The sequence below is a fragment of the Watersipora subatra genome, unplaced genomic scaffold (genome assembly GCF_963576615.1).
Source record: "Watersipora subatra unplaced genomic scaffold, tzWatSuba1.1 SCAFFOLD_97, whole genome shotgun sequence".
NCBI lineage: Eukaryota > Metazoa > Bryozoa > Gymnolaemata > Cheilostomatida > Watersiporidae > Watersipora > Watersipora subatra.
The window spans coordinates 190,050-198,401 of record NW_027045249.1 but is presented as its reverse complement, the minus strand read 5'-3'; positions in this window follow the sequence as shown (position 1 = coordinate 198,401).

Below are 8,352 nucleotides of genomic sequence, written 5' to 3'. Positions count from 1 at the left end.
TTCTCACAATAAGCTAATTAGCTCAATTGGAGCATTTCTAGCATGTTTGGTTTAAATTGGAAATTTACATTTTTCACTTTTGTCAGACAATTGCAATATTCTCTCAATAAGCTAATTAGCTCAATTGGTGCATTTCTAGCATGTTTGGTTGAAATTGGAAACTTGCATTTTTCACTTTTGTCAGACAATTGCAATATTCTCTCAATAAGCTAATTAGCTCAATTGGAGCATTTCTAGCATGTTTGGTTGAAATTGGAAATTTACATTTTTCAGCTTTGTCAGACGTTTGTAAAATTCTTACAGTAGGCTTATTTGCGCACTTTGAGCATTTCTAGCATGTTTGGTTGAAATTGGAATTTTACATTTTTCAGTTTTGTCAGACGTTTGTAATATTCTCACAATAAGCTAATTAGCTCAATTGGAGCATTTCTAGCATGTTTGGTTGAAATTGGAAATTTACATTTTTCACTTTTGTCAGACAATTGCAATATTCTCTCAATAAGCTAATTAGCTCAATTGGAGCATTTCTAGCATGTTTGGTTGAAATTGGAAATTTACATTTTTCAGTTTTGTCGGACGTTTGTAATATTCTCACAATAAGCTAATTAGCTCAATTGGAGCATTTTTAGCATTTTTGGTTGAAATTGAAAATTTACATTTTTCACTTTTGTCAGACAATTGCAATATTCTCACAATAAGCTAACTAGCTCAATTGGAGCATTTCTAGCATGTTTGGTTGAAATTGAAAATTTACATTTTTCAGTTTTGTCAGACGTTTGTAATATTCTCACAATAAGCTAATTAGCTCAATTGGAGCATTTCTAGCATGTTTAGTTGAAATTCGAAATTTGCATTTTTCACTTTTGTCAGACAATTGCAATATTCTCTCAATAAGCTAATTAGCTCAATTGGAGCATTTCTAGCATGTTTGGTTGAAATTGGAAATTTACATTTTTCAGTTTTGTCAGACGTTTGTACACTTCTTACAGTAAGCTTATTTCCGCATTTGGAGCATTTCTAGCATGTTTGGTTGAAATTGGAAATTTACATTTTTCAGTTTTGTCAGACGTTTGTAATATTCTCAAAATAAGCTAATTAGCTCAATTGGAGCATTTCTAGCATGTTTGGTTGAAATTGGAAATTTACATTTTTCACTTTTGTCAGACAATTGCAATATTCTCTCAATAAGCTAATTAGCTCAATTGGAGCATTTCTAGCATGTTTGGTTGAAATTGGAAATTTACATTTTTCAATTTTGTCAGACGTTTGTAATATTCTCACAATAAGCTAATTAGCTCAATTGGAGCATTTCTAGCATGTTTGGTTGAAATCAGAAATTTACATTTTTTACTTTTGTCAGACGTTTGTAATATTCTCACAATAAGCTAATTAGCTCAATTGGAGCATTTCTAGCATGTTTGGTTGAAATTGGAAATTTACATTTTTCACTTTTGTCAGACGTTTGTAATATTCTCACAATAAGCTAATTAGCTCAATTGGAGCATTTCTAGCATGTTTGGTTGAAATTGGAAGTTTACATTTTTCACTTTTGTCAGACGTTTGTAATATTCTCACAATAAGCTAATTAGCTCAATTGGAGCATTTCTAGCATGTTTGGTTGAAATTGGAAATTTACATTTTTCACTTTTGTCAGACGTTTGTAATATTCTCACAATAAGCTAATTAGCTCAATTGGAGCATTTCTAGCATGTTTGGTTGAAATTGGAAATTTACATTTTTCAGCTTTGTCAGACGTTTGTAAAATTCTTACAGTAGGCTTATTTGCGCAATTTGAGCATTTCTAGCATGTTTGGTTGAAATTGGAATTTTACATTTTTCACTTTTGTCAGACGTTTGTAATATTCTCACAATAAGCTAATTAGCTCAATTGGAGCATTTCTAGCATGTTTGGTTGAAATTGGAACTTTACATTTTTCACTTTTGTCAGACAATTGCAATATTCTCACAATAAGCTAATTAGCTCAATTAGAGCATTTCTAGCATGTTTGGTTGAAATTGGAAATTTACATTTTTCACTCTTGTCAGACAATTGCAATATTCTCACAATAAGCTAATTAGCTCAATTGGAGCATTTCTAGCATGTTTAGTTGAAATTTGAAATTTACGTTTTTCAGTTTTTTCATACGTTTGTAATATTCTCACAATAAGCTAATTAGCTCAATTGGAGCATTTCTAGCATGTTTGGTTGAAATTGGAAATTTACATTTTTTAGTTTTGTCAGACGTTTGTAATATTCTCACAATAAGCTAATTAGCTCAATTGGAGCATTTCTAGCATGTTTGGTTGAAATTGGAAATTTACATTTTTCAGTTTTGTCAGACGTTTGTAATATTCTCACAATAAGCTAATTAGCTCAATTGGAGCATTTCTAGCATGTTTGGTTGAAATTGGAAATTTACATTTTTCACTTTTGTCAGACAATTGCAATATTCTCTCAATAAGCTAATTAGCTCAATTGGAGCATTTCTAGCATGTTTGGTTGAAATTGGAAATTTACATTTTTCAGTTTTGTCAGACGTTTGTAATATTCTCACAATAAGCTAATTAGCTCAATTGGAGCATTTCTAGCATGTTTGGTTGAAATTGGAAATTTACATTTTTCACTTTTGTCAGACAATTGCAATATTCTCTCAATAAGCTAATTAGCTCAATTGGAGCATTTCTAGCATGTTTGGTTGAAATTGGAAATTTACATTTTTCACTTTTGTCGGACGTTTGTAATATTCTCACAATAAGCTAATTAGCTCAATTGGAGCATTTCTAGCATGTTTGGTTGAAATTGGAAATTTACATTTATCAGTTTTGTCAGACGTTTGCAATATTCTCACAAAAAGCTAATTAGCTCAAATGGAGCATTTCTAGCATGTTTGGTTGAAATTGGAAATTTACATTTTTCAGTTTTGTAAGCTGTTTGTGATATTCTCACAATAAGCTAATTAGCTCAATTGGAGCATTTCTAGCATGTTTGGTTGAAATTGGAAATTTACATTTTTCACTTTTGTCAGACAATTGCAATATTCTCACAATAAGCTAATTAGCTCAATTGGAGCATTTCTAGCATGTTTGGTTGAAATTGGAAGTTTACATTTTTCAGTTTTGTCAGACGTTTGTAATATTCTCACAATAAGCTAATTAGCTCAATTGGAGCATTTCTAGCATGTTTAGTTGAAATTGGAAATTTACATTTTTCACTTTTGTCAGACAATTGCAATATTCTTACAATAAGCTAATTAGCTCAATTGGAGCATTTCTAGCATGTTTGGTTGAAAGTGGAAATTTACTATTTTCACTTTTGTCAGACAATTGCAATATTCTCACAATAAGCTAATTAGCTCAATTGGAGCATTTCTAGCATGTTTGGTTGAAATTGGAAAATTACATTTTTCACTTTTGTCAGACGTTTGTAATATTCTCACAATAAGCTAATTAGCTCAATTGGAACATTTCTAGCATGTTTGGTTGAAATTGGAAATTTACATTTTTCAGTTTTGTCAGACGTTTGTAATATTCTCACAATAAGCTAATTAGCTCAATTGGAGCATTTCTAGCATGTTTGGTTGAGATTGGAAATTTACATTTTTCACTTTTGTCGGACGTTTGTAATATTCTCACAATAAGCTAATTAGCTCAATTGGAGCATTTCTAGCATGTTTGGTTGAAATTGAAAATCTACATTTTTCAGTGTTGTCAGAGGTTTGTAATATTCTCACAATAAGCTAACTAGCTCAATTGGAGCATTTCTAGCATATTTGGTTGAAATTGAAAATTTACATTTTTCAGTTTTGTCAGACGTTTGTAATATTCTCACAATAAGCTAATTAGCTCAATTGGAGCATTTCTAGCATGTTTAGTTGAATTTGGAAATTTACATTTTTCAGTTTTGTCAGACGTTTGTAATATTCTCACAATAAGCTAATTAGCTCAATTGGAGCATTTTTAGCATGTTTGGTTGAAATTGGATATTTACATTTTTCAGTTTTGTCAGACAATTGCAATATTCTCACAATAAGCTAATTAGCTCAATTGGAGCATTTCTAGCATGTTTGGTTGAAATTGGAAATTTACCTTTTTCAGTTTTGTCAGACGTTTGTAATATTCTCACAATAAGCTAATTAGCTCAATTGGAGCATTTCTAGCATGTTTAGTTGAAATTGGAAAATTGCATTTTTCACTTTTGTCAGACAATTGCAATATTCTCCCAATAAGCTAATTAGCTCAATTGGAGCATTTCTAGCATGTTTGGTTGAATTTGGAAATTTACATTTTTCAGTTTTGTCAGACGTTTGTAAAATTCTTACAGTAGGCTTATTTGCGCAATTTGAGCATTTCTAGCATGTTTGGTTGAAATTGGAATATTACATTTTTCAGTTTTGTCAGACGTTTGTAATATTCTCACAATAAGCTAATTAGCTCAATTGGAGCATTTCTAGCATGTTTGGTTGAAATTGGAAATTTACATTTTTCAGTTTTGTCAGACGTTTGTAATATTCTCACAATAAGCTAATTAGCTCAATTGGAGCATTTCTAGCATGTTTAGTTGAAATTGGAAATTTACATTTTTCAGTTTTGTCAGACGTTTGTAATATTCTCACAATAAGCTAATTAGCTCAATTGGAGCATTTCTAGCATGTTTGGTTTAAATTGGAAATTTACATTTTTCACTTTTGTCAGACAATTGCAATATTCTCTCAATAAGCTAATTAGCTCAATTGGTGCATTTCTAGCATGTTTGGTTGAAATTGGAAACTTGCATTTTTCACTTTTGTCAGACAATTGCAATATTCTCTCAATAAGCTAATTAGCTCAATTGGAGCATTTCTAGCATGTTTGGTTGAAATTGGAAATTTACATTTTTCAGCTTTGTCAGACGTTTGTAAAATTCTTACAGTAGGCTTATTTGCGCACTTTGAGCATTTCTAGCATGTTTGGTTGAAATTGGAATTTTACATTTTTCAGTTTTGTCAGACGTTTGTAATATTCTCACAATAAGCTAATTAGCTCAATTGGAGCATTTCTAGCATGTTTGGTTGAAATTGGAAATTTACATTTTTCACTTTTGTCAGACAATTGCAATATTCTCTCAATAAGCTAATTAGCTCAATTGGAGCATTTCTAGCATGTTTGGTTGAAATTGGAAATTTACATTTTTCAGTTTTGTCGGACGTTTGTAATATTCTCACAATAAGCTAATTAGCTCAATTGGAGCATTTTTAGCATTTTTGGTTGAAATTGAAAATTTACATTTTTCACTTTTGTCAGACAATTGCAATATTCTCACAATAAGCTAACTAGCTCAATTGGAGCATTTCTAGCATGTTTGGTTGAAATTGAAAATTTACATTTTTCAGTTTTGTCAGACGTTTGTAATATTCTCACAATAAGCTAATTAGCTCAATTGGAGCATTTCTAGCATGTTTAGTTGAAATTCGAAATTTGCATTTTTCACTTTTGTCAGACAATTGCAATATTCTCTCAATAAGCTAATTAGCTCAATTGGAGCATTTCTAGCATGTTTGGTTGAAATTGGAAATTTACATTTTTCAGTTTTGTCAGACGTTTGTACACTTCTTACAGTAAGCTTATTTCCGCATTTGGAGCATTTCTAGCATGTTTGGTTGAAATTGGAAATTTACATTTTTCAGTTTTGTCAGACGTTTGTAATATTCTCAAAATAAGCTAATTAGCTCAATTGGAGCATTTCTAGCATGTTTGGTTGAAATTGGAAATTTACATTTTTCACTTTTGTCAGACAATTGCAATATTCTCTCAATAAGCTAATTAGCTCAATTGGAGCATTTCTAGCATGTTTGGTTGAAATTGGAAATTTACATTTTTCAATTTTGTCAGACGTTTGTAATATTCTCACAATAAGCTAATTAGCTCAATTGGAGCATTTCTAGCATGTTTGGTTGAAATCAGAAATTTACATTTTTTACTTTTGTCAGACGTTTGTAATATTCTCACAATAAGCTAATTAGCTCAATTGGAGCATTTCTAGCATGTTTGGTTGAAATTGGAAATTTACATTTTTCACTTTTGTCAGACGTTTGTAATATTCTCACAATAAGCTAATTAGCTCAATTGGAGCATTTCTAGCATGTTTGGTTGAAATTGGAAGTTTACATTTTTCACTTTTGTCAGACGTTTGTAATAATCTCACAATAAGCTAATTAGCTCAATTGGAGCATTTCTAGCATGTTTGGTTGAAATTGGAAATTTACATTTTTCAGCTTTGTCAGACGTTTGTAAAATTCTTACAGTAGGCTTATTTGCGCAATTTGAGCATTTCTAGCATGTTTGGTTGAAATTGGAATTTTACATTTTTCACTTTTGTCAGACGTTTGTAATATTCTCACAATAAGCTAATTAGCTCAATTGGAGCATTTCTAGCATGTTTGGTTGAAATTGGAACTTTACATTTTTCACTTTTGTCAGACAATTGCAATATTCTCACAATAAGCTAATTAGCTCAATTAGAGCATTTCTAGCATGTTTGGTTGAAATTGGAAATTTACATTTTTCACTCTTGTCAGACAATTGCAATATTCTCACAATAAGCTAATTAGCTCAATTGGAGCATTTCTAGCATGTTTAGTTGAAATTTGAAATTTACGTTTTTCAGTTTTGTCATACGTTTGTAATATTCTCACAATAAGCTAATTAGCTCAATTGGAGCATTTCTAGCATGTTTGGTTGAAATTGGAAATTTACATTTTTTAGTTTTGTCAGACGTTTGTAATATTCTCACAATAAGCTAATTAGCTCAATTGGAGCATTTCTAGCATGTTTGGTTGAAATTGGAAATTTACATTTTTCAGTTTTGTCAGACGTTTGTAATATTCTCACAATAAGCTAATTAGCTCAATTGGAGCATTTCTAGCATGTTTGGTTGAAATTGGAAATTTACATTTTTCACTTTTGTCAGACAATTGCAATATTCTCTCAATAAGCTAATTAGCTCAATTGGAGCATTTCTAGCATGTTTGGTTGAAATTGGAAATTTACATTTTTCAGTTTTGTCAGACGTTTGTAATATTCTCACAATAAGCTAATTAGCTCAATTGGAGCATTTCTAGCATGTTTGGTTGAAATTGGAAATTTACATTTTTCACTTTTGTCAGACAATTGCAATATTCTCTCAATAAGCTAATTAGCTCAATTGGAGCATTTCTAGCATGTTTGGTTGAAATTGGAAATTTACATTTTTCACTTTTGTCGGACGTTTGTAATATTCTCACAATAAGCTAATTAGCTCAATTGGAGCATTTCTAGCATGTTTGGTTGAAATTGGAAATTTACATTTTTCAGTTTTGTCAGACGTTTGTAATATTCTCACAATGAGCTAATTAGCTCAATTGGAGCATTTCTAGCATGTTTGGTTGAAATCAGAAATTTACATTTTTTCCTTTTGTCAGACGTTTGTAATATTCTCACAATAAGCTAATTAGCTCAATTGGAGCATTTCTAGCATGTTTGGTTGAAATTGGAAATTTACATTTTTCAGTTTTGTCAGACGTTTGTAATATTCTCACAATAAGCTAATTAGCTCAATTGGAGCATTTCTAGCATGTTTGGTTGAAATTGAAAATTTACATTTTTCAGTTTTGTCAGACGTTTGTAAAATTCTCTCAATAAGCTAATTAGCTCAATTGGAGCATTTTTAGCATGTTTAGTTGAAATTGGAAATTTGCATTTTTCACTTTTGTCAGACAATTGCAATATTCTCTCAATAAGCTAATTAGCTCAATTGGAGCATTTCTAGCATGTTTGGTTGAAATTGGAAATTTACATTTTTCAGTTTTGTCAGACGTTTGTACACTTCTTACAGTAAGCTTATTTCCGCATTTGGAGCATTTCTAGCATGTTTGGTTGAAATTGGAAATTTACATTTTTCAGTTTTGTCAGACGTTTGTAATATTCTCAAAATAAGCTAATTAGCTCAATTGGAGCATTTCTAGCATGTTTAGTTGAAATTGGAAATTTGCATTTTTCACTTTTGTCAGACAATTGCAATATTCTCTCAATAAGCTAATTAGCTCAATTGGAGCATTTCTAGCATGTTTGGTTGAAATTGGAAATTTACATTTTTCAGCTTTGTCAGACGTTTGTAAAATTCTTACAGTAGGCTTATTTGCGCAATTTGAGCATTTCTAGCATGTTTGGTTGAAATTGGAAATTTACATTTTTCAGTTTTGTCAGACGTTTGTAATATTCTCACATTAAGCTAATTAGCTCAATTGGAGCATTTCTAGCATGTTTGGTTGAAATTGGAACTTTACATTTTTCACTTTTGTCAGACAATTGCAATATTCTCACAATAAGCTAATTAGC